Source organism: Notolepis coatsorum (assembly GCF_963971535.1).
Source record: "Notolepis coatsorum genome assembly, chromosome: 2".
Classification (NCBI taxonomy): domain Eukaryota; kingdom Metazoa; phylum Chordata; class Actinopteri; order Aulopiformes; family Paralepididae; genus Notolepis; species Notolepis coatsorum.
The window spans coordinates 155,574,084-155,600,229 of NC_140166.1; positions in this window are offsets into that span (position 1 = coordinate 155,574,084).

Below are 26,146 nucleotides of genomic sequence, written 5' to 3' on the forward strand. Positions count from 1 at the left end.
ACAGAGAACACCCTAAACACACACACATCATTAGAAAATACAGAGAACAGCCTAAACACAGACACACACCATTAGAAAATACAGAACACCCTAAACACAAACACAAACCATTAGAAAATACAGAGAACACCCTAAACACACACACATCATTAGAAAATACAGAGAACACCCTAAACAGATTCAGATTCAGATTCAGAGTTTTTATTTGCCACATGGAATCATACAATCAGAGTTTCTTCATTACACAATCATAAATAACATTCCATGGACAAAAGGATCAGGAAGAAGAATAAATCTAATAGTTACCTGCCCCTTATTCTTAAACTAAAGAAGTATTTTCTTAATGGTCGGCGTACAACCTAATTTATACAAATAATAATTTATACCATTATACAAGAAACTCACAATTCACAGTTAAACAAGGAAAAAATTAAATAATAATAATAATAATAATAATAATAATAATAATAATAATAATAATAATAATAATAATAATAATAATAATAATAATAATAATAATAATAATAATAATAATAATAATAATAATAATAATAATAATAATAATAATAATAATAATAATAATAATAATAATAATAATAATAATAATAATAATAATAATAATAAAGAATAAAAGAAAAAGAGAAAAAAAAGAAAACACACACACCATTATAAAAGACAGAGGCCCATGGTCACATCTTGTCATGTTATGTCTTTATTTTGTGCACCACATTATGGAGAGTAGTATCAATCAAGTATCGAGGTATAGAGTATCGCTAAGCATTATCAGTTTCGAAAAGAAAAAATAATCCTAATGATATCCATCCCTACTCGAGAGCTGTTCATCCAATCGACTTCACATGCAGTGGGTGTATTAATGACCCAAGTAAGTGCAGTGTGGAGTGTGCAGATGATTGGATGAGTGCTTCTCCAGAACGCTGGGAGCAGCAATTACCGGGGGCAGAGCGACCGGCCCCTTTCCGAAAGGTGTGCGTCTTGAAGGGGCACTGCACTAGTATTAAAAACGTCATCAACATTAGCAGCGAGGGAAGTCCCTATTGGAGCCGATCACGGCATATTTTAATTGATTGGTATCGGCTTCATTAAGCCCAATGAAATTCTGCCCTTTTTCTTTGGTAAAAAAATTGGGAAAGCTACGGTGAAGGGTATTTTTCTTAATGCAGAGCTAGTCAATTGTCATGCATATCTTAGCTACATTTGAATCGGCTTAATTAACTTGAGTCTACTTGAAGTGTGCACTGTGCAGCCGTATTAGGAAAATACAAATATCAGATACTCAATATACTCAATATTAAATGACTGAGATCTGCAAATCTATTTTCAGTCAAAACAGTCAGTTCCCATTTGTAATAATTACATTCCCTTGCCTCTGTCGGCAGCATGTCTCTCCATCTCCAAACGCATATGTTTGGTACAGGTGTTCTGTTTGGCAGTAGTAGCACACACAGCAAGCACACATCACTCATAATACGGAGAAATAAACCCAAACACAGCAAGCACACATCATTCATACTGTAATAAGGAGAAATAAACCAGAACACACCAAGCACACATCACTCATACTACTGTAAGGATAAATAAACCAAACCACACCAAGCACACCTCACTCATACCAAGGAGAAATAAATCAAAACACACCAAGCACACATCACTCATACCAAGGAGAAATAAACTAAAACACACCAAGCACACCTCACTCATACTACTTACTGTAAGGAGAAATAAACCAAAACACACCAAGCACACCTCACTCATACTAAGAAGAAATAAACCAAAACACACCAAGCATATTTATTACATTTCAACCACTGCTCACACTGTATGTCATTGACATCCTCCTATAGCTGTTAGTTTTATGAAAAACCCTTATAAAAAAAACGGTATAAACTCAACACAGCTACCAGTGACCTAATATCTTAATGAGAATGTCCTGCTTTAAATTTCAATAGCTTGCTTAAATAGAACCACGTCTCATGTGCCATTGACCTCTCCCTTCTTCCACAGCTGTTAGTTTTACACAAAGCCCTTAGAAAAACCCTCAGTACAGCTATCCTTGATCTAATGCCTTATGGGATTTTCATGCATTACATTTCAATAGCTTGCTCATTTGTAAACATATTGTCTTCAAACCACTTGTCATAGGCCATTGACATCCTCTTACAAGTTACAGTATACAGCTGTTTGTCAAAAAACACCCTTACAAAGCCCTTACCACTACCAGTGACCCAAGGATTTTCATGCTTTACAGTATATTGGCATCAAACCACGTCTCATTGACCTCCTCTCCCAACATCCACGCAAAGCCCTTAGAAAAACCCTCACCACGGCAATCGGTAATGCCTTTTTAATGGCAGTGTTCATGCTTTCAATTGCAATAGCTTGGTCAAATATATTCATATCAAACCACATCATTATGCCATTGACATCATCTTACAACTTCCACAGCTGTTAGTTTTATGCAAAGCCCTTAGAAAAGCCCTCAGCACAGCTATCAGTGACCTAATGCCTTTTTAATGGAATGATCATGCTTAACATTTCAAAAGCCTGCAAATTTTTTTATATTGTCATGAAACCACTTCTCGTATGCCATTGACATCATCGTACAACTTCTACAGCTGTTCTGTATCGTTAGTGGCTTAGCTTGGCATCACTACTGCACTATCTCGCGTACGTGCATGCGTACTGAATAAACCACAAATGTACCTCTAATACCAGTATTAGTCTGACCACACCCCTCATCAGCTTACCTTCATAAGCAGGTGTGTGGTCACCTGCTCTCCTCCTTCTCGCTTTCACCACAAGGAAGAAGTGCCTCGGTAGATCCCCACACTTGACACCATGATGGAAGAAATTGGATTAGGAACAGCTTTGGGAAACAAGGATACGTTGACATCATATCTTTATTTTCTCTCTCACTATTTTCGAGAAAATACGGCGATATTGTCTTCGTACTGGAGGGTCTGGAAGATGATGATCATTCTAAAAACCCTCCACCGGTTTTCGTATTGGGAGCACGCCGCTGCATGCTTCTCAACTGCAGTTCCTTGCTGTGTTTGTTGGGGTGAAACCTGTCAGGCCACAGCTGAACTGTCGGACATGCCGCTGTTGTGAGAAGCGGTGCGTTCCAGGTTGGGTGAGTAGTGTTTGCTGGCGGGCTCCACTTGTCTGTTAGTGCTATGGGGGCTACTTGACAAAGTTTATGGAAACCGGCCCCAGACTAGGGTCCTTTGTTCAGCCACCTAGGCGACAGAAGGCCTTGGTCTGGAGACCATTATAGTTTTAACTAGTGGGCCGCGACCATTGACACTGGTGATCCCTGTGTGTTCTGGACGAGTGGATTCTCTCTGTCACCGTGTTAAGGCCCCATCTTTCATATCCAAATGAGAGTATTCCTTCACGAGGGGATATGTGCATGTAATGTGCGATAGCGGCAGATTCATGTTCAATGTCAGCTACACAGGCCAGTTGGTACTGTGCTGATCCGTCGGATGTGGTAATGTCACCGTTGTGAAGCGGTGTGGACATCTTGTTTTCTCTTTTCTCTTAAAAAGTGAGGAGAGGTTCAGAACGGCGGCCTGTCTGGGTGAGTGTTATGTCATTGTTTACATGTTCATAGCTTACGGTTAGCCGGTCAGCTGTTAACTGCTGCATTAGCCTGCTGGATCGCTGCATGGCCTGCTCCTGGCGCGGGGTAGCTTAGCTTCTCGCGCGCCGCCGGGAGCTCGCTTCTGATCGCGTGCGTCGTTAGATTGGCGTCTCGCGAGCAGAAGCAATAGCACCCGAACGGTTGGAGCAGCCGTTAGCTTGATGCTATTCTGTTGAACGTGCTTTGATTTTAACATGTTTTACACTCTTGACCACGACGTCATCCTTGACAGGGGATGTTCGTCGACCCTGCCCTGAGCCTGGACGGGGATTGCGTCAACAAAGAGGACTGTAGCGACTGGTTGGAGCGGCGACGCTGCCCGGATCGAACAACACAGGACGGCTGTGTTCTACGGTGTCTTGTGACTGCACTTCGCTGATCTGCGTTCCGGGTAGGTACGGGGTTGGCCAGACCTCATAACACGTCTTCTGGTTTTACTTTGCTAAATGTATTGTGAATAACGGTGTTTTTCCCAAAACGTGTGTTGGTACAATGCATTTAGGATACGTTGCGGGTTATGTGTGAGCTGTTTTTGTCACTGGCAGTTAGCTTCTCCGTGCAAACGGGATGTAATGATCTGGTTGTTGTGTGAGAAACATCATGGTGTTTATATGTACCGTGTACTCACAACTAAGGTAACTAACCTATGAAGCTATGCTTGGTGACAAGTGAGTAAAAGAATATTCTTTCTCAGACTGTAATGACAATGAACAGTGTGTTCACACATTAACAGGTTTTCCTGTTTTAACTGGCCGTATTGAGGGTAAAATAGGAGGATTGTGTTTTCCCCCCCGGTTCCCTGGGGACTTTATCACCTCCTATCAGACATGTTGTGCATTAATTGTGTCTTTTGTGTGGTAGGGATACGATGTAACTCTTAGCTTGATTGCTGAGGTTGTGCTAAGTCTGCTGGAGGAACTTATTTCCTAAGGGGAAATTGGTTTGGTTGCTGTCATGTGTGCTTAGCAAGGCCTGTGGTCGATACTAATCAAGAATGATGTATTCTCTCATTGTGAAAAAAACGGCGTTCCTCTGTTGAGTGTTTTTGCCATTTTTTGTAGGTGATGATGGGTTGTGTGTGTCATGTGACCTACAACTGGGTTGTACTGGCCACAGAAGCACATGTGTATGTTGGACCGGGGTTCTTAGAGCCCTCTCTATTCTGTGTTTTTCCTTAGTAAAAATCAGATGGCAGGTTAGCTCATGCGCTGTGTGGAGCTGTGAAACGCTTCATAGAGCTGACTATGACTGTGTCATATTCTCTTTTTGTCGTTACGTCGTATCATGGGTGTGGGGTCGTAAAGGGGTGAACTGGTAACCTTTCCTCTCCCCATTGTTCTGTCGGTCAGGGGTACACCCCCTGTCCTTCAAGGTTCCCGTCACGTGGCGGTTCGGCACGTTACGGGGGGGGGGGGGGGGGGGGGGAGGGAGTTCCTGGTCCCACGGCCTGGTATATTGGGCGTGTGCACCGCAGGAATTCCCCCGCCATAGAGTACGTCACCGTGCGCGTCTCTGTTGGTAGGACTTCCGTGTGCTGTTCAGGTCCATGTGATGGATCTGTTTTCAGGGGGGGTGGTCAGGGCTCCTCCTCACCAAGCGCCTATTCAGGCCTTCTGTGAGTTCGGACTCCTTCTTCCATGTGAGGAAGCCTCCATCAGAGTACAGAGCCTTCCTCCTCAGATTGTCAAAGTGAGTGGACCCTCTAGAAGGGTCCTTTTCTATTGTATGTATATTCGATTCAATTCGTTTATTGAGTGTGTATGGGTTCAGTGCCTCTTCCCCGGAGGCCCTAAAACCAGTTTTTTACATGGCTCAAGGTGCAATATATTCTTTTCAATCTGTACAGCTCGCGTGGGAAGTCTCTCTGGGGATCCCCGTCTCTTCCTATGGGAGGGTGGAGGGATGTAAAAATGTGAAAAAATTTTACCCCGGCTGTGTAGACTGGGATACATACTGTTGATGCTTCCTTCTTTCTATTCCAGAAGTGTTGGAGTTAGGGAGTGTCACACCCCTCTTGTCGTTCCCCTGGGCGCCTTGGGGATTCAATGACAGGTCTAAATAGCCTGTTCATTGATGGGGGTGTGTCCCGACGCACGTATAGTGCTAGCTCGCTGTAAACGGGCGATTGACTGGCACGCCTTGGTTGCTTGTGGTTGAAACAGCGTTTTTATAAAGCAACTGAGATGGGGGTTTTTCCTCTTCCGACGACCACATCCCATGACCTGGGTGGGTTGTCGACGGATTCTCGTTCATGTCTGGGGGATGATGACGGGATGGATCTGAACATATGTAGTGGGGTCTCACGCCCTTGGGGTGGGCCACCAGGCGCGGTTCGTCCGAACGTCTGGGTGGCGCCTTCTTTTCATGTTAAGATCAACACGCATATCTGCCCTTCTCCTGGAGTAGGCATGTCGGCGTGGTTAGGGCACGGGACTGGTTCTGGTCACGCTGGTCCAGATCAGTTGAACCCGTTGTCCGCCGGGGATGCAGATCTGCTGTTCTGGTACCCTGAGGGACTTGGGCTTTTTTCAGGGGGAAAAATGCCGGTCGGTCTGGGTGTCACAGGGTTAAGCGCTATGGAGACCCTGGTTGGGTATGTTTTTACTCAGCACTGTCGTCATGGCTTACAGCCATGCCATTCTGTACGCGCTCGATCTCGTCGGATCTCGGCCGCTACACAGGTTGGTCCTGGTTAGTACTTGGTTGGGAGACCGCCGGGGAATACCAGGTACGGTGTGCTTAGGGGCTGGTTCTCCATTATTTTTCGCTCCTCTCTCACGCATGGCGAAGAGGGGCCTGTGGGGGTGGTTTTTTGACCTCCTCTGGTGACCCTGTGCTTCCCGTACCGCCAGGCCCGGTCCGAAGTGATGTTTGCGACCCGTAGGCCTGGGTTAACCCTTTTTGGAAACTGAGACACTTGTACTGCGGTATAGCCGGTGTATGCCCGCAGGTGTGTTTTGGAGTTTTTTCTTGAGGGGTTATAGGAACAACCACCGCATTGGGTAACACCGAGGTGGTTGATTCCCTGGTGTGTTGGAGCAGTGTCAACTCCCGGGTTCACCGTTTGAGGGTGCCCCTGCACGTTCATGACGTCTGCCAATCGTGTCAGCCTTCTCTGCCTCGACCCCTCTGGGTGGGGGTTTTTAAATGGAGGCTTGGTCATGCAACACCGCCAGCTTACGCTCCTTCCGCCGGGGCGGCTGTGTTCAGCTGTCCCCTCTGGCGCCTGTCTCGTCCGCAGTCTCCAGGCTAGGGTTAACAGCCTGTTGCCTGGTTTTTCCCCGGTGCGCTGCCTGCTTCCGTTGGTTAACCTTTTTGTGTGCTTACGGCCATGCTGACTGCCTGTTCTACAGGGTCAGTGTGCCAGGCGGTGTACTATTGGGGGGACGGGGCCCGCTCGGCTTACGGCCATACCAACCTGAACACGCCCGATCTCGTCCGATCTCGGAAGCTAAGCAGGTTCTGGCCTGGTTAGTACTTGGATGGGATTCCGCCTGGGAATACCAGGTGCAGTAACTGAGGGGCCTTTGTCCGAATACGCTGGCGATGTGGGGGGCGGGGCACTACGTGCCCACCTGGTGGGGTCTTGATGCTGGCATCATGGACTTCTCCGGGCCCCCATTCCAGGGAGTCCAGTCCTTTTGGTGGGTCTGGGTCTTCCTTCGCGCTCCGCTGCTACGGCCTTGCCACGGGGTTGGGTTTGCCCTTGGCCCCGTGATTCTGGGGGCAGTAACGAGGTTGTTCCTCCGTTCGTTCCCGGGTGGCATGCGGGTTGTGCGTGTGTGTAGTCGTGGGGTCAGGCCACGGTCTGCTCACCCTGTGCGTTAAGTTGCTTGAGTGCCTCTTCGCACGGTCGGGTCCGTCGCCTTCCCGTGAAGCCTCTAATAGGGGGGATACCCTCCATTAGGGGGGGTCGGGGGGGCTCGGCCCTCCCTGTTCTGATGGTTTTGGGGGGCTGTCAGCGGGGTGTATTTGTCAGCCAAGTGGCTCCGCTTGGCCTCCCTTGTGCAGTAGTGATGCCAAGCTAAGCCACTAACGATACAGAACGTTAGGTTATGACTATAACCAAGTTCTGTTAGTTAGGGGCGATGCTTGGCATCAGACGGCCGCTGCAGCCCTTGTCCTCACCTTGTGGTGAAAGCTTGGGAAGGAGGAGAGCAGGTGACCACACACCTGCTTATGAAGGTAAGCTGATGAGGGGTGTGGTCAGACTAATACTGGTATTAGAGGTACATTTGTGGTTTATTCAGTACGCGTGCACGTACGCGAGATAGTGCAGTAGTGATGCCAAGCATCGCCCCTAACTAACAGAACTTGGTTATAGTCATAACCTAACGTTAGTTTCACAAAAAGCCCTTAGAAAAACCCTCAGCACAGCTTTCAGTGACCTAACGCCTTATTAATAGGATTCTAATGCTTACAAATGTTTGTATCCTGTATTCCTAGTATCCTGGGCGTGGCAGCCTAACATCCACTGCTTTGCGCTCTCAATTGCATCATAAGCTGTGTTTTATTTGAGTTAATCAAAAGTTGGAAACGTCAGCCTAATATAGCCCTCCAACATATCCCAAAACTGGGATACATTGATAGACAGAGCTATTGACGGTAATATTGTCAAATATTAATAATAATATTAAAGGAGCAATATAGGAGAAATATTTTAAAATCCTTAAACCGAATTCGACAACGCCCTTCCCAATCAGAAAGCATCAGGATGGCTACAAAGCCCTGCCTCACTAGGTAGCTAGCAGGCAGCCATGGGTTAGCAGCAGGCCTTTGTGTACATAACTGTTATACGCATAACAAGTGCACATGTCATTAGAGGGTTTGATAGACAGCTTGCTCGTTCCATGACTTGGTTGTTTGTTTGATTAGATCAAATCAAATGTATTTGTAAGGCCCGACAACACACGTTAATGTCCCCATGGGCCTGAAGGAATCTATGTTTTTCAATGTGTATATAATGTATATATCGGTGGGTGACGGCATCTACTCAGACGGATCTATAGATCTTAAAAGTAGCCGGCAGCCAGTGTGTGTTTCCACGGTAGAGAGCAGCAAGCAGGGTGTGTGAGTGCCAAAGTCGTCAGCAGGTTTGTAACAAAAACACTGATAAGCACTGGTGGAGGCAGGTTTGGTCAGAGCTACGGGGAGAGTTTGACATCGATAGAAACGGACGGTTAGTGTGTTAAAGGTGACCAGCCGTTGCCATGGTAGCGTGTCACGTAGTAACGAGAAGAGGGAGTGGGGCCCGAGAAGAGGGAGACGTTATGAGATGTGAGTTCCTTCCGGGGTAAGTTGGATTGAGACACGACGCACAGGCGAGCAGACGCGTGGATCAGAGACTTTGATCCCTCCTCACCCTCGCTGGGTGGGGGAAGGGAAGTGACACATCATCGCTAGCTTCGGCTAACAGGGAATGGTTGTTGGCTACGACGAGGCCCAGAACCATTGGACTAATAGCATAAGAGACGGTGGAGAACAATGAATTAAGACTGTTCAAGGACATTACAGAATTGGTTACATCTGGTACGAAGCTATGTTTATCAAAATAAACATGAGGATCTAAGGAAAGAGATCACGTTGCAGTGTTGTTTCTTCTGACCACGGATGTACTAACAGGGGTTGATAGAGTGTGAGACAGCTAATGAGATATCCAAGTAAAATGACACAACGCGGAGGCCAGTCACGGAACAGCAGGTGACAAGTGAGAGAAATTATTAAAGGCTAGAAACACTGTTATCTAACAGGCCGGACACGTCTTCTTTAACACTTTGACGACCCGCAGTCCCGCAGCGATTTATAGTCCAGAGGACCGAGCTTTGTCAACAAACCGATGTACTTTCTAACAGCTATACTTTATAGTATTGCTATCTGTCCATTCTCATTGTCACTTGAGTGCATAAACCGTGCTTTCATAATGGCTTAAAGAAAATAAAAATCCATCGGTTGGTTGTCATTTTATAGCGCCGTGAATATAAGGTTTATCGCAGTTTTCGCCTCGTCTTTTTTCTCTGGAGCTAGCTATGAGGCTAAAGGCTAGTCACGTTATATCAAACGCTATTTCTGTTGTATATATACGAATGAAATAAAACAAACTGCGTAGCATCCGGACTATTACAGAGCATCTATGGATGAAATGGGGGCGGCGGGGGACGCCAATCAGTATTATTGATTAGCAAGTAGCCATTTTTACTGATCAATCACTTGCGTGTTACAACAATGTCCAATCCAGCTGTAATTTGGGGGAATAGTATCCTACCGTCAGCCCATGTGATCGCCGGCAGCATTTCGTCATTAGTCATCAGAATCTGGTAGATCGATATGTCCATTGGCTAATCATGAATCCCATTATTCCAGGCTGAAATCTGTGTTCGGTAACGTGATCAAAGATGGAGTATGTTCGGCTGGGATCGAGGCTCATATGAAACGCCCCAGACAGTAAAAAAAAAATCCCATTCGGCCTCAATGATACTGCAGTGGAGCGATGGCGCCCCTAAGAGGATCTGGCCGTTATTGCATGTCGCCGATTTAAATCTGGCGGGTAAATCTGCAGAGCCGATCGGGGACCTTGATCCGTTTATTAATATGGAATCTCTGGTCCTCAACGGGTGGAATCGAAACACGAGTTAACTCGTGCTTGGGCGGCAAAGTGTTAAACAAGTCAAGAAGAAACATCACAATAAATCAAGAACAAAACAAAAACACCATAAAGTCCAAAAGATTTAAAATAAATGAATGCAACACTCCCAGACATACCCCACGTGAAGGTAAGGAAAAACTCACTAAAACCTAGCAATAGAAAAAAATCCACCACAGGCAATGTGGAGGAGAGAAACCTTAGAAGGGCCGTTCAAGGGGGGGGGATGTCGGTTATAGTAGTGTTGCAATAAAACAGGCGAACAGTTGAAACACAGATAAGTGCATGCAATAGCAACTGAACATTTTGAAATATTTTTAAATAGAGCTGATGGCGGATCTATTTGAGGCATGGGGGCGGCGCAGAGAAGGTCACATCATCCCGGTCATCAACACGGGACGTCCGCTACTACGGTCATCACCACGAGACATGTCATTGCTTTAGCTCCTGCCCCTTACTGGAACAACATATTCTTTTCTTTTTGGTGAACTGAAATATTGATTGATGTGTATTGCCCCCCCCCCCCCCCCCCCCCCCACCTACAAGAACAAAAATAAAACGTATTCTTCTTAGTAATAAGTATTACTATAATGTTAAAAAATATATATTGATCCTTTAACTGCAGTGCTGCAGTGTCGCACAGAGTTTGAGTTTGTCCGCATCCCGGCACTTTTCAGTTTCACTGACCTTGCCGAGTGCTTCACAGAGAGAGAGTTTTATATCTGCCTGCCACATGAAAGGGACACGGCAGGGATCGGCTGAGCGACGGTCAGCAGCAGTGAAGTCGTGGGACACTACTTGAGGATATTGAACTCACCTCTTTCTTCCTAAGGATCCCCTGTCACACGAGGGCCTTTGTGGAGAGGGGAGGCCGTCCTTCACCTCATGACAGCTGCTTGAACGGAGCAGAGAAATCAATGCAGCGCGTTTTCAAGTTGAAGCGAATTCCTCTCTGACATGCCGAGTTATTTTTTTTATAAACATGCCCTTAGTCAGAAGAAAGGCTCTCGAGCAAGAAATATCAATTCAAAAGGTATTGTGCTTCTTTTATCGCTTTGTATTGTCTGTCAACTGCACTGAGCTACTGGATACCTGAATTCCCTCAAGGGGGTGAATAAAGTATATATTTATCTATCTATGTGTGTGTGTGTGTTGACCCCAGTAGATCCTTGATGTGCTGTTCATGGTGCTGAAACTTTTTGTTTTGGATTCACCAAACTTTTCTTTTTTGGGAGAGGTAAATTTAGGTGTAACAGTAACAACTCTGAAGATGTCATGTATGTTCCATTTGGCATTTAATGCAGCTTTTAATCATTCTTAATCTCATGTTCTTTTTATTTAGTTATTGTTATTGTTATATATATTTTTTTGTAATAAATGTGCCTCTTGGCTAAGCCTGACACATTAACATTGAAGTGTGAACTGAAATGTTGATTGGTGTGTATTGCCTTATTCGTACACAAGTATTAAGTATTACTATAATGTTATCCCTCTTTCACTGTACTTATTAATACTACAACTCTGTACATGATACATGATCTGATAGCACTATTAATCAGTAGTACTCATTTATATATTTCATACGCAGTTTAATCACCTGTACATTGTATATTACTGTTGCACTTTACTGCTACATTTTGCACTCTGGTTGGATACCAAACGTATTTTCGTTGGACAGTACCTTGTGCTGTATTATAACGACAGCACATTTGAATCTAATCTAACTGTCCCACAGAATCTGCATGCCGTCCTGCGCTTGCGATCATACGGACTCGTCACCTTTACGTCACCCCTACATATCCTGTGATTGTGCTTCTCACCCGTATGAGAAGAAGAAGTCGGCATAAACACGTTTGGCTGCTTTGCAATTAGCACATCTCCATTGGGGAGATGATTATCTCCTTAATTAATTCCAAGAAATGTATATTTATATATATTACATATTGAAAATATTATATTCTCCACTTTCAGTATATGCACCCACCCCCTAGACGAGCGTGCATAATATAGTGCTCCTGCGGAAATCGAAATCCATCATTTACAGGCACAACATGGTTCACGGCTGTGACACAGATGCTTTCACAGATGATTCACACACACACACACACACACACGCACGCACGCACGCACGCACGCACGCACACACACACACACACACACACACACACACACACACACACACACACACACACGTGCGCACACACACATGCACAGAAAAAAATGTGGCAGAAATCGTGTTTTTTCTCACCTGATGGTGTATGACACTTTGATTTGTGAAGCTGTAGGTTTTTCTTTTTTTTCTCTTCTTTTTTATTACGTGCAAATGGCTTCTTCCCCCGGCATGGGGCTGAATCACTACAGGCTTTGTGTTCCGCACAGCGCAGAAACCTGATCAGGGATTTATGAATCACGAGGAAGGTCATGAAAGTTTGATCAGAATTCAATTTGCTCTTAAATAATTGCATAATACGATGGGGGGGGGGGGGGGTCAGGGCGGGGACTTCCTCTTCTCCTTTCTTGTTAAAATGGCTCCTTCTCATCTCACTCACTCACACACACTCACACATACATACACACACACACACTCACACACACACACACACATGCAAACACTCACACACACACACACACACACACAGACACACACGCACGCACACACACACCATATAGTTCATGCATGTACACACACACCACACAAACACTCGCCATATACAGTACATGCACACACCACACATAAACAGAATGCTCTCCCGTAGCGTTTCATTCCAGGGACTGGCTTGCCCCCTGCTGTGCGCTGACCTGAGCTACCGGGAGAAGCTTTCATCGTCTCTCTCTGAGTTCACAGTGACCGTTGAAGGGAGGAGTGACTTATAATTTACGACGCCACTCAACACCTTTACAGTGTCAGACGTTCCACTCAGACACTTTAAAATGTGTCACGTTTTACACGGACGCAAAGCGCCTTTCTGCAATCCGTATGCAAATGTGAATGTTTTCTTATAGCCGTTAGAAATGTCACATTCCGCTATCTATATCTTTTTCATTTAATTAATTTTTTTGTTTACAGAATGAGTTATTGTCACATAGAAATGCCGTTGCATCACACGCGGCGTGTGGCGTGCTTGATGTATGATCCCTGAACAACTCAACTGTACACAGTTTTATATGCTGTTGGACCAAAAGCAGAGACCGGACTGAACGGCAAAACAACAGTGCCACCTTTAGGACAAAGTGAGAACTGCACACAGGGTGGAAAACAGCACTCCACACTGAAGCTCGAACTGGGAAACAAACACAACTCACTGTTACAGACAATGGCTCAACAGAGATTTATGCGCCTCCTTTCATTGTGTGTTTACAGGATGAATTCTCTAAATTGTTGTACTTTTTAAATTGTATTTATTTATTTATTTTAAATCCTTTCTTTTGTTTTTTAACACAACAGAATGTTCCACAGGGGATTTCACATCATTTGGTGATTACTTTTCAGAAAAAATCATTGTGGATACATTCTGAGACTCTTACCACTAAAACATTGACGCTGAAGATTGTCTAATAGTTAACAATGCAACAATTCAGTATTCAACATGCCTTTTAAATGTTTTAACTTGAAAGGCTATTTGGATCACAGCTGTCTATCTACTGTACAGCTGCACTCATACAGAAGACAATACTTAATACATACAAGTATTAAGTGTATATTGCATGTTTTTCTATATAGGAAAATGAACTAGTAAAACAATATAATTCCTGTGTTTTTTTCTGTACATGCTGATTACTATATAAATACATTACAGAAATAACTATGTCGTATTTCTATGACAAGTCTCTTTAGTTTGTATGAAAATACCACAGGGATAATCTGGTAATCCTCTATGCATTTATATGATATTCCTCCTATAAGATAAGATATTCCTTTATTGATCCCCTTGGGGGAAATGCTGGTGTCCTAGCAGCATGGGGGAGGGGGGAGGGGAGGTACCGATATGGGCAGGGTAGAATAGTAGAGAGACAAAAATATAGGCAATACAATTAGCTCTGAATATAGAATATGAGAAGAATAAATAGTGTAAACAATATGATTAACTCTGAATAGAAAAACATGATGTAAACTATAGATAGTAATATTATGGTGAATCATTCCAGTATTTATGTGGTAAATCTCTATAGTATGAACAAAAACTACAATATTTTTTTTAATTTTTTTTACTATAGTGGATTTGCATACAGGTTTATAGTTTGCATGCCAGGACTATTAGTCAACCGTCTTGAAGTCTTTGCCCCGTCTTTGCAGCCCTGCGTGACGTCCTTGTTCATCCTTGCTCTGCATGAATCAATTAGCACTTGGCAACCGTGTCACTTACTGAATGAATGAATGAATGAATGATGAATGAATGAATGAATGAATGAATGAATGAATGAATGAATGAATGAATGAATGAATGAATGAATGAATGAATGGCTGCATTTATATTGTATGCACCAGGAAGGCAAATCACTTTACGGTGGAGCGGTTGTGTTCTTCAGTCGGTGGCACCCGGTGGGAGCTGTACCCCCAACCTTGGCAATGTTGGCGTCACGCTCGGGGAGTGCCAATCTGAGCGGGCAAGTCTGAGCGCCAAGCAAGCGCTCCACCAGAGACGATTACGGTACGCCGAGATGCGACGGCATCACAGACGTCCGTGGATGTGATGCCGTAGGGTCGTGTAGCTGAGTTACTATATAATATTTTATTTGATTTAATGTAATTGTGAGTGAACTTCAAAAGGTAAGCCATTTTAAAGATGTATACTACTTTTGTTTAGTAATAGGTTCCTTTGTACCTGGAGCTTTCATTAGTGGTGCACCCTCTGGCTGTGTCTCAATTAGATAAGATAAGATATTCCTTTATTGATCCCCTTGGGGAAATGCAGGCATCATAGCAGCATGGGGGAGGGGGAGGGGAGGTACAGTAAAAACAAGCAGCGTAAACAATATAACAAGTCAATATAATTAACTAACTAACTAACTGAGATATACAGTATTCACATAAGGTGCAGTATGCATAAGGTAGTGTTATTGTCTTTTTTAGGTTCCTAGTAGTTGTAGTTGGATGTCTGGCAGCAGTCCCTGCCCACTGTTGTGGAGCCTGATGGCCTCTGGTATGAAGGACTGGCTGAGGTGGTTAGTTGAGTGTCGGGGGGGTATGAGTCTGTGACTGAACGTGCTTCTCATCTTGACTAGCTCGTCGTAGAGGGGGTGGGAGGGATTCTCCAGGATAGCAGCCAGCTTCCTTCTCATCCCCCTCGCTGCCATCACCTTTTTTGCAAGGTAGCTTCCTTTCACCTTGTTACCTAACGAGGAACGTTCCTATATCTAGGTGCCTTGTTTTGACTACAGGTCACAGGAAACATAATTAGTTTGAAGCAACCTTTCTAGGCAGCGTCACGTCACTCACGTGACTGACTCCTCCAGCTTCAAACACGAGCCAGCCTACCTAAAGATTCTATTTAAAATTCACTAGTGTCTTCTCAGAGCTAAAAACTAAGCTCAGCAATATGTCTTGTTTTATCCATTATTAGTATTACATTATTATTATTATTATTATTATTATTATTATTATTATTATTATTATTATTATTATTATTATTATTATTATTATTATTATTATTATTATTATTATTATTATTATTATTATTATTATTATTATTATTATTGTATTGCTAAATGTATGCCAAACTATATATATATATATTTTTTTTGAGAAGTTGACATAAAAAGATATTTGAAACTGAAAGAGCATATGCCTATATTATTATAGGCTATAAGCTATAATAAGAATAACGACTTGGGTAGACTAGACCATTTTAAAGGGGAACTATTTTACAATTTCTTTCACTATTTGGGCACTTTTACACAATTCCTGTGAGTCTATGGAACACCTCTGTAATATATATATTTTTTTTATTCATTGTTTTGTATTTCTAATCAAGTCCTCAAAAACAGCATTTTTCTACCTCAAGATCTCGAGCCGTTTTGAGCCTGGGCTCCAGGTCCAGGTCCAGCCACTGTGTGCAGCTCATCTTGTATCTCAACATTAACATGCAGCGGTGTCTTTCTGACATCACAAATCATCACATTTTCAAATGACTCAGTTCAGTGAGGGTGAATATTGTGAGAGGAGAATTGGAAGAATGCGCCACTATGAGAGTTTTGAGACATAGATCATATTAATATAAGTTCACATAGCTAGGAAACAATGCTAAACACTCAAAAAGGCCATTTATAAGATAGTTCCCCTTTAACCTTTTATAGGGTGCCTTCAAATTCCAGAGCCATAGGGCTGCATCTAAAAAGGATTCAGCAGGATTTTTTATTCTGAATATATTCAATAAAGCTGCTATTGATTTTGAGGGTATTAGCCTACGTTCTTTTTTAAATTGCAATTACAGAAATATAATAATTTATATACGAGTCCAATGGTCTCATTTATGCAATCTGCCTATTTCCCATGGCAAGGCAGTAGGCTACAAGTAGACTAGTAGACTAGGGAGCTCTTGTACCTTCGCAGCATTGATTGATTGAAAACTTTATTAACAGATTGCAGAATGGGTACAATACAGTACAGCTCAATACAAACAACTGCTAAGAGGATGAAGACCAGAAAAATACTTTCGTCTTGTTTACATAAGGTAATTCATCAAGACATTTATGACATACAAGACATACAAATATACGGTACTGTGTAAGAAAGAGAGAACATCATAAACAAATAGAAGAAACTGTACATTAGAGGGGGTTGGGTGGGGTGGGGGAGTGGGGGGGATGAGATTTTGATATTTACCGGGGCCAGTTTCTAATTGCAGCCACCCGTAGGTGCTCTTTGAGAGCGGTTTTGAAGGAGGGTAGGTATTCACATTCCTTTACGGCTGTGGGTAGGGCGTTCCACATTAAAGGGGTTATGCACTGCTATTCCTAGCACTATTTGGGCAACTTTACACACTTCCTGTGAGTCTATGTAACACATCTGTAATTTTTATTCCAAAAATAATCATTGTTTTATATTTCTAATCTTGTACTCAAAACCAGCATTTTTCAGCCTCATGAAAGCAGGCTATTATTGGCTTGGCTCCACCCAGACTTTGAGTGACAGCCACCCACCAAATAGCTCCGCCCATCTCCCCGTCAGAGATTAGGTTTCAGGTTACATACAAATATGGTATGTCATAAATATAGAGATGTAGCAGTACTGTCTATCTATATATATATAATATGTTACCATGAATTGAAATTGGGGGACCCTGATGTAAACAAGACGAAAGTCTTTCTCTGGTCTCCATCATAGCAGTACTGAGCAGTACTGTAGCAATACAAATATGGTATGTCATAAATACAGAGATGTAGCAGTACTGTCTATCTATATATATGTTACCACTATTTGTAAAAGCCACAACCACGTTACCATATTTGTAATAATGTAAATCATTGTGTCGTTGTACATATTGTGTATACACCGTTAGAAGCTAACATAGCTTAGCTTGGTAGCTATTGTGCTAACAACATATCCCGACGTCCGGCTCGCTGGCCGGCATGCACGCCCGACACAAAATGGTTCTCTCCTCTCTGTACACCCCCGTCCCCACGGGTACCCTGCCGGGGAGCCCATGGACGCGACAACGGCGGCAGCCGTAGGGTGCTCGAGCCCGCCGTAACGCTAGTGGTACACAATAGCTATGAGCTAACTAACGCTACGGCCGCCGCTGTTGTCGCGTCCACAAGCTCCCCGGCAGGACACCCGCGAGAACGGGGGCACACAAGGAGGAGAGAACCACCCCAAATCGAGCACTCATGCCGGCCGACAAGCCGGACACCGCGGTTGTTGTTAGCACAATAGTAGCCCACTGTGATGCACCGAGTGGGCCACCATTGATCAACATGCAGCGATGTGTAGCTTGCATGATGCGTGTGCAGTGCTTTGCCACACAGGTCTGAGAAGAGGACCTGCACATGATAGCAACCGGGAGCGTCGCGGAGCATTCAGCCTGCTGGCTACCTAGATCCACTTCAACCAGCCGAGCGTCGGGAGCTCCAGCAGCTTGTCGATGTGCTAATAGCCTGGAGCCAGCTACCGTTAGCTTGCAGAGGCTCCAGCACACCGACAAGCTGTGTAGCCAGCTACCGTTAGCTTGCAGAGGCTATTAGCACACCGACAAGCTGTGTAGCCAGCAGGCTGAATGCTCCGCGACGCTGGTTGAAGTGGATCTAGGTAGCCAGCAGGCTGAATGCTCAACGACGCTCCCGGTTGCTAACGCCGGCCCCGGCTGGTGCTAAGTAGCTAGCGATCGCTCCCGAGTCCCGAGAGCTAACGCCGGTCTGTCTGTCGAAGACCGAGGGAACCGCATCAGGCTTCAGCTGATTAGTGATCTTCTGGACAAACCTTCCACCCTGCAGGTAGCAAGAATGGAGGCGGGCATTACTAAAACCACAGAGCCAATCACATCACCATGCGCTATAAACAGCGCCCTGTGACGTGCACCAGGTCGTCAAATCAACATGACCTGATTTACTAGAGGCAAAGAGGGGATGGGCTGTAGCTGAGGAATTCGCCAATATAGTATTTAGGCCCAAAAACACATTGATACGAACTCCTATTACTATAATACAATGCTAGAGACTGAAAAATGACATTTATAATGCATAGCACCTTTAAGGTGGCATAATTGCTAAATGTGTTTAGTCCCTTGTTTGAGCCGAATCTGGGTTAAACGTGATTTGTGGAACTCCCTCTGGTGTTGTGGTCGTGGAATTCAATGACCTTTGGGAAGTATTTCGACAGATACATGGGTATCTTATCATCAGGTCACACATTGCTGCTGTGCTGTTCAGTCATGATGAAACTGTCGCCTGCTGCTGGTAACTGCTGGGCTACTGACCTGCAGGTGGCGCAGCAGACAGGAAGTGAGGAGGGCGTGGGGCCGCAGACAGGAAGTGAGGAGGGTGTGGGGCCCCAGACAGGAAGTGAGGAGGGCATGGGGCAGCAGACAGGAAGTGAGGAGGGTGTGGGGCAGCAGTTTTAAATAGACAATAATAAAAAGAATAAGATAAAATAGACAGAGTAAAATAGTGCAATAGTGCAGTGCAATAAAATAGTAGAATAGAATAGACATATGATTATTAATTTATTCTTTAAACAAACTTTATTATTGACTTCTGTTGCATATTCTTTTAATCACACGTAAAGCGAAGAATGTGATCAGCCAATCGCTCTTATCTTTTATGTGTCAACTGATGGCCGGATCAATATTCCTGCAGGGGTCAATATTCCCCGGGGAGAAGCATGGGTCAGCGCTCCAATTAGGAAAGCATTTCCAGACACTAGTCATGATATTGCCTACAAGCTACATTCAGGCTTAAATTCACCGTATAATCTATATAATATAATTTACCCTAAACCTACAAATCATAAGAGATTTTCATAAGCTTCAGAACCGAACAACAGAGCCTTTAAGAAAATAAAAGTGGCCAATACGATGTGAGGTGTCAGCAGCAAGAATGAGAAAACTCTGGGAATCTCACACTCAATAGCCTCTATGCCAATGTGTGCAGTGATAAATCAGAAAGCAATAGCCTACAGTATTATTAAGTTTCTTAATAATAGCTTGCTTTTTGTTGCATATTGCATATCCGGGGGAGATGGTGCGGCCCGCAGGGGTGGCATTCCCGTTGCCGTGCATGGCGGTGTGAGTGGCGCGCGGGCTGTTTGTGTTTTCCTTCGGTCATGGCGTGCTCTATCGGGGTGTGTGTCTTAGATGGGGATGTGGTAGGGATTGATGTGTGGGGTGTTTGGGGGACTGGCTGTTCCGGGGGGGGGGGGGGGGGGGGGGGGGGTTCACATGCCTTCGAGCAACATTGTACTATTGTACTTATTGTATGCCTATTCTTAAGTCTGCACGTTTTCATTGCACTACTTTTATTGTCTTTTATACCTATTCCTATGTCTGCAATTTATGCATTGATTTTTTATTCTGTCAAGTTGTGTGCTGATTTTATGCCTATGTTCATTTTATACAAATTGCTGTGGTGCACTCTGGACTGCGGTCCATGTGTGAAAAAAGTACTATATAGATAGTTATTCATATTTATTATTGTTATATTGTAGAAATGTATGCATTGAAATGTCTGTAAAGTCTCGACGACATTGAAAATGAGGATGACCTCAATTGTCTTTTCGAGAATAAATAAAGGTTGATGATTGATGATGATATTACTGCGCTGTATTTCGTCCAGAGCTGATGGCTACTGGCACGAAGGATGGCAGAGGCGGCTTGTGGTGTGTTTGGGGGGGAGGGGGGGCGGAGCATGCCCCTCATCCTCCCCTCGGCCACCACCTCTAGTTTGACCAGTTTGACTCCTGACCAGCTATTCTTTGCTGTTGTGATGCCTGGCACTGTAACATGAGGAGCTACTTCATGATTTCTTTCTTTTTGGGGGGCGACAGTCATCTGGTAATCTGGATGTTCCCGGTTCGATTCCCGCTCCTCCTGGGCAGCATGTCGAAGTGTCCTTGAGCAAGAGACCATGAACCCCAAATTTGTGAGGTTGCAGTGTTTGCATGGCGACAATTTCATCACTGAACTCGTGGGAAGAGAGGACCGCTCTCGATGCTATTTTGGAGGCCGTGTACTGACTGCCAGATGGGGGTTTTTCTTTTTTTATTTAGCCTAATGTTACAGAGTGGAAAGGCATACCATAACAGAGGATGACGCATATCCCCACAGGCGATCAGATGAAATGATCAGAGGCAGCAAAATAAAAAATGGAGGACAGGATATACCTCCAGGCGAGTCGCACCCTGCAAGCTGTGTGATTCAGTCGTCTGCGTTCCCTGTGTTTTGCCCTGCGGAGGCTCTGCTTATCTTCAGTGGATATTCAAATGAAAATAAAACAAAACAAACGGAAAACAATATGCCGCCCAGACTAGTATACATGTTGACTATGAGAAACCTGTCAGGCCGTTATGATATCTACATCAGATATTATGCAACAACGTCAGTGGTTCACTGTCGAAATGATAGTTAGCTTGTTGCTTTGTTCGTACGTACAATCCACCTCTTCCGTCATGTCATAAATTTATCTCTCCAGATTGTTTGACAAAAGTATAGTTTTTCTTTCAAACGTATTCAAGTATAAACATCATAACCATGTCACAACATCATTTATAATGTATATTATCATCAATATGTTAGTTTAGGAATAGGTTAAAGTGTTATTAGATAGATTTTAGTTTTCAATTTGGTCTGTTTATTTCGCGAAAGGTGACCATTTTGGATATTTTGAACCATGGGAATTGTAGTTTTTTGGTGTCCATTTTGTCGAGGACAGCACTAGCTGTCGATCTGCGTTGGAATTTTTCAGAACTACACTTCCTGAAAGCCTCTATGGGGTTTCAAGCTTCATAATTCTGTTTGCATTTTTTTTAATAACTCTTATTATTCGGGATAATAGCCACAAAACATAACATTATTGACAAATATTGAAGCGCAGTTAGTTTATCTTCCCTATTTTTAGCATGCAGCAACAATTTGATTTGAAATTAGTTTCAAAACGGTTGCACCCTGATCAAAATAAAAAAGTACAGTAGATTACAGTAGATTTCATTATCTGTTCTTATGCACGTCTGGTGATACTAAATCCAAATTGAACTTGGCCATTTGAAAGAGAATATATTTATATATATTAGGGATGTCCAATATTATCGGCCTACCGATATTATCGGGCGATATTGGCATTAACACTTTGAGCGCCACGCCTGGTTTTTCGCTTTACCGCTTGAATGCCACCATCGGCGCCAATGTTAACGTTAATATCGCCTAATCTATGTTTTAAATTATGGCTATGTGTCTAATCTGCCCATCGCATTATCAAATACTATTTTCCAGTCAGTGCTGTGGAGGCAGATTGTTTTTTTATCGCGTCGTTTCCATTTCAGAGCAGTTAGAAAAGCCCCCGTTTTGATATAAAAAACAGCTCATTCTGGAGCATTCTATGAAAATCGTCTTTTAGTGGAATATTCCACAACGTTGATATTCGTCTGCCTTTTTATGAATCGTTTTCAAATAAACGCTAGATGATCAATATTATACGTGCACGCAAGCACATTACGGCCGCGCACTGATAATCGCTCCGTTGATTTCCTCACGGAGTTTTACAGTGAAACCGAAAGAAGACATTTCACAAAACAGCTTATAACTTCATCAAACTTACTCTGATTATCCTACCACTGATAACATAGAGTCCGTACCTGACATAAGATGGTATCCAACTGGTATATTCCAATTCCTGATCACCATTCGAAAAAATCGATACGTGTATGGATCCAACGCGATACAGTAGAACTCCATGATCCGCGGGGCTCTGAGGCTCCAGAATGAACTCTGGTAACCCCGGCTGGATCAGTGAACTGGAAAATGTGGAGTACCGGATTTTTTTCCCCATTAATTTTCATTGAGTCCATTCCAAAATCACTTATGTCATCTGGCAGACGACAGGGGGCGCTTTTTTCCACAGTGATCGCCGGCGCCCCTCGGCTATACTCGGGTAGGCTCGGGTGATGCAATAATTTTTCAGATCGCAAAAAAAAAAAAAATTGCACGCAACCACCTATAAAAAAACCTGAGAAATCTCGTGAGTGGCACTCAAAGTGTTAAAATGTGATATCGGAAAATATCGGTATCGGTTTAAAAAAAAATCTTTTAATTATTATTAAATATGCAAATGGTCTTGTAGAAGTGGAGCAATATTCCATTTACTTAGGTATGTATTTTAGGCGGATTTTCTGAAAATAGGCTCCGGGCTTAAGAGGTTAAAGCTAGCAGCATCTGACCGTCGGGCAAAGTGATTTTTAATGACATTCTAGAAACAACTGACTGTACTAAAATTAAGTAATGGTTTTGACATAAAATAAAAAGAAAGTGCTAGATGTTTTTATTTTTATTTTGGCTAACATTGTATGCTTTTTGGAAAAACCTTTCTCTAAGCGAAGGCCTCTGGCCGCTGTTAATTTAAGCGGATGTTGGGGATTAGTTTCCCTTCAAAGCATTGTGGATGTTGACACATGTAGGAAGTGTTCTTGTGTGGCTCCATTTTATAACCCTTGTGTGGTGTTTGTGTTTCTGTTACTCAACCAGTGTTCACATGTCTGGTGGACCCACTACATTATTGGGATTTTAAAACAATGAAGCTATAACAAATAATGTAAAAAATATATATATTTTAACAGGTTTTTAACAATTACAACAATTACAAGCAATCTACACAGCATGGTTAATGTTTCCCATTTACCTCTGCTACAGTAGATCACCACTAAAATTAATGTGCTAATAGTTTATTGTGATAAAATGTGATGTCTGTAATATATGTATTATAATTAGGGCTGTCAGTTTATCACGTTAATTATAAAATTATTTTTATCTCATTAATTCCATAAGAACGTAGAATACACATTTACAGACTTTTTAATATGGTCCATTTGCATGTTCTTGGTATCTGATTCTAGGGACATCTATGGATCTCAGGGAATGTATTCCCAGTGTCAGAAATACTGTGGGCTAGATCCACAAAGAATGGATTGCACGGTGCAAGTTGCACCCTTATACAATTCATTATGAATTGAAAATGGGGAACCCTGATGTAAACAAGACGAAAGTCTTTCTCTGGTCTGCATCCCCTTAACAATTGTGTGTATTGAGCCATACTGTATTGTACCCATTCTGTAATCTGTTAATAACATTTTCATTCAATCAATCAATCTGTGTGGTGATTAATAGATGGAAGATGATTAAACAGAAGGTTTTGTAGATACAGTACTGAATTCTGCCATCCGGACACATGCAATTTGAAATATGATTATAGAATATAGAATATCAGGCATAAAATGGTTATGCGATTAAAATGCGATTAATTAGATTAATTAATTACAAATCCTGTAATTAATTAGATAAAAAAATTTAATCGCCTGACAGCACTAATTATAATCAAGCCATGAATGGACTAAATCATGTTTATCTTGAAAAATATAAATGAAACAAGGTGGAGGCAGACAGTGAAGGTACGACAGTGAACCTTTTTGTTAAATTGTTATAATTTTGTTTTCACCTATAATTTCCACACTTCACCACGTATCTAATATACATGTGGTGAAGAAATAATAAATACAGACCAAAACTAACTAATAAATACAAAATACCAAGTAAAAAATATAAAAACACCACAAACAACACAAAAGACAATAGACATTTCCTTCCCCACTCCCAACCACCGGATCCCCCAGGACCAACACTCCACCCCCACTCCGCCGCTACATTGTGCCTTTGACCACCTCGGTCAATGAATGTGTTCTTTTATACATTATTTACCAAAAGATTACCAAGTCCAATCAGTCTTAAAAATGTTGTATTCATTGTATCATTTCTCTTTTAGTAATCATTGAAAACGGGTCCCACAGAGCCGAACACCTCACAAGGGTTAAGCTAACAGGTTTCTAAAGTATTTAGTTTCTTAAAAGCATTTTTTGCTAATACTGTTTAAGTACAAAGTTATGAGATTCCATGTGTGTGGTGTATTATTAACTGTATGTGATGGTGGTACATTAATTGGTTGTATAAACGGTGATTTAACGATCTTGGCTATCTCTCCTCATTAGCATATGTTCTGTGTTACGTACACTTGGTCATGGAGACATTGAGATTCTCATTCTGATTCTAATCATGAACAGAAATGTTGTATTCACACAGTATGCAAATCCCTCTCGAGCAATTTACATCTCCAATAAAAAAAAACTCATTTGATATTCCTCCCTGTAAATGGAAACAATAGGACGTTACAAATGTCTGCTGATTGGGCCATAATCATAAACTGAGTAGAACGTTTCAGTTGAAATCATTAACTGTCAAATTGACTTCTGTTATACTGTTATCTGTATTTCAGTTTTTATCTGTATTTCAGTTTTTTATTTGTGTTTGTTTAGTTTGTATGTGTTTTGTTTTCCTCATCTGCACATCATTATTTGAACCCCCTGTGGAATAACATCTGAATTTAACATCTGTTTTCATTTTGGTTTTGGCCATATCTTTGTTTGCATCTTTTCCATCATGCTTGCATGGTCACACTTCAAGGCGTCACATGTTGAAATGGGTATCCTGCCTGTTCTCATATTCACATGAATTCTCCTTAAGTCACATGTGAACTTGTGTCATACACATATCTGATTGGCATGTGTCGACTCATGAAACACATTTACATTTAGTCATTTACAAGTTCTGTACAACAAGCCAGCAGGAAGGGTACAACTCTGGCAGCAAAGAGTCAGTGATATTGTTGGTCAAACAGAGTTGTACTTGAATGACACTCTGAGTGCATAGTATAGGTACTAGTATAGGCATAGTAGATTACTTAGTAGCAAAGTACATAATAGTAGGACTAGAAATACATGTGATGTTCACACTTTCACCAAGTTAACTTTTCGGTATGGTGCTATTGTATTTTTGTTTTTGTTTGTGATAATTTATTTATACTAATCTTTTTTCCATGTCCATGGTTTCACAGGATAACCAATATGACAACCAATACAAAAAAAAACAAATAAACCACATAACTAAATAAAACAAATACATGAATAGTACAGAGAATAAAAGGGCAGAAAATCACACTTAATACTGAAAGCGTCAGGTTACTTTTCTACTGTTGTTTGCCCATTCCACTCCTGAAAAGTTTGCTTTGTAAATGGAAACGCATTTCAAATTGGGGAACACACATCTATTCCCCTCCGGTGTACACAAACATCCACCCGCTCAATACAAACCTTT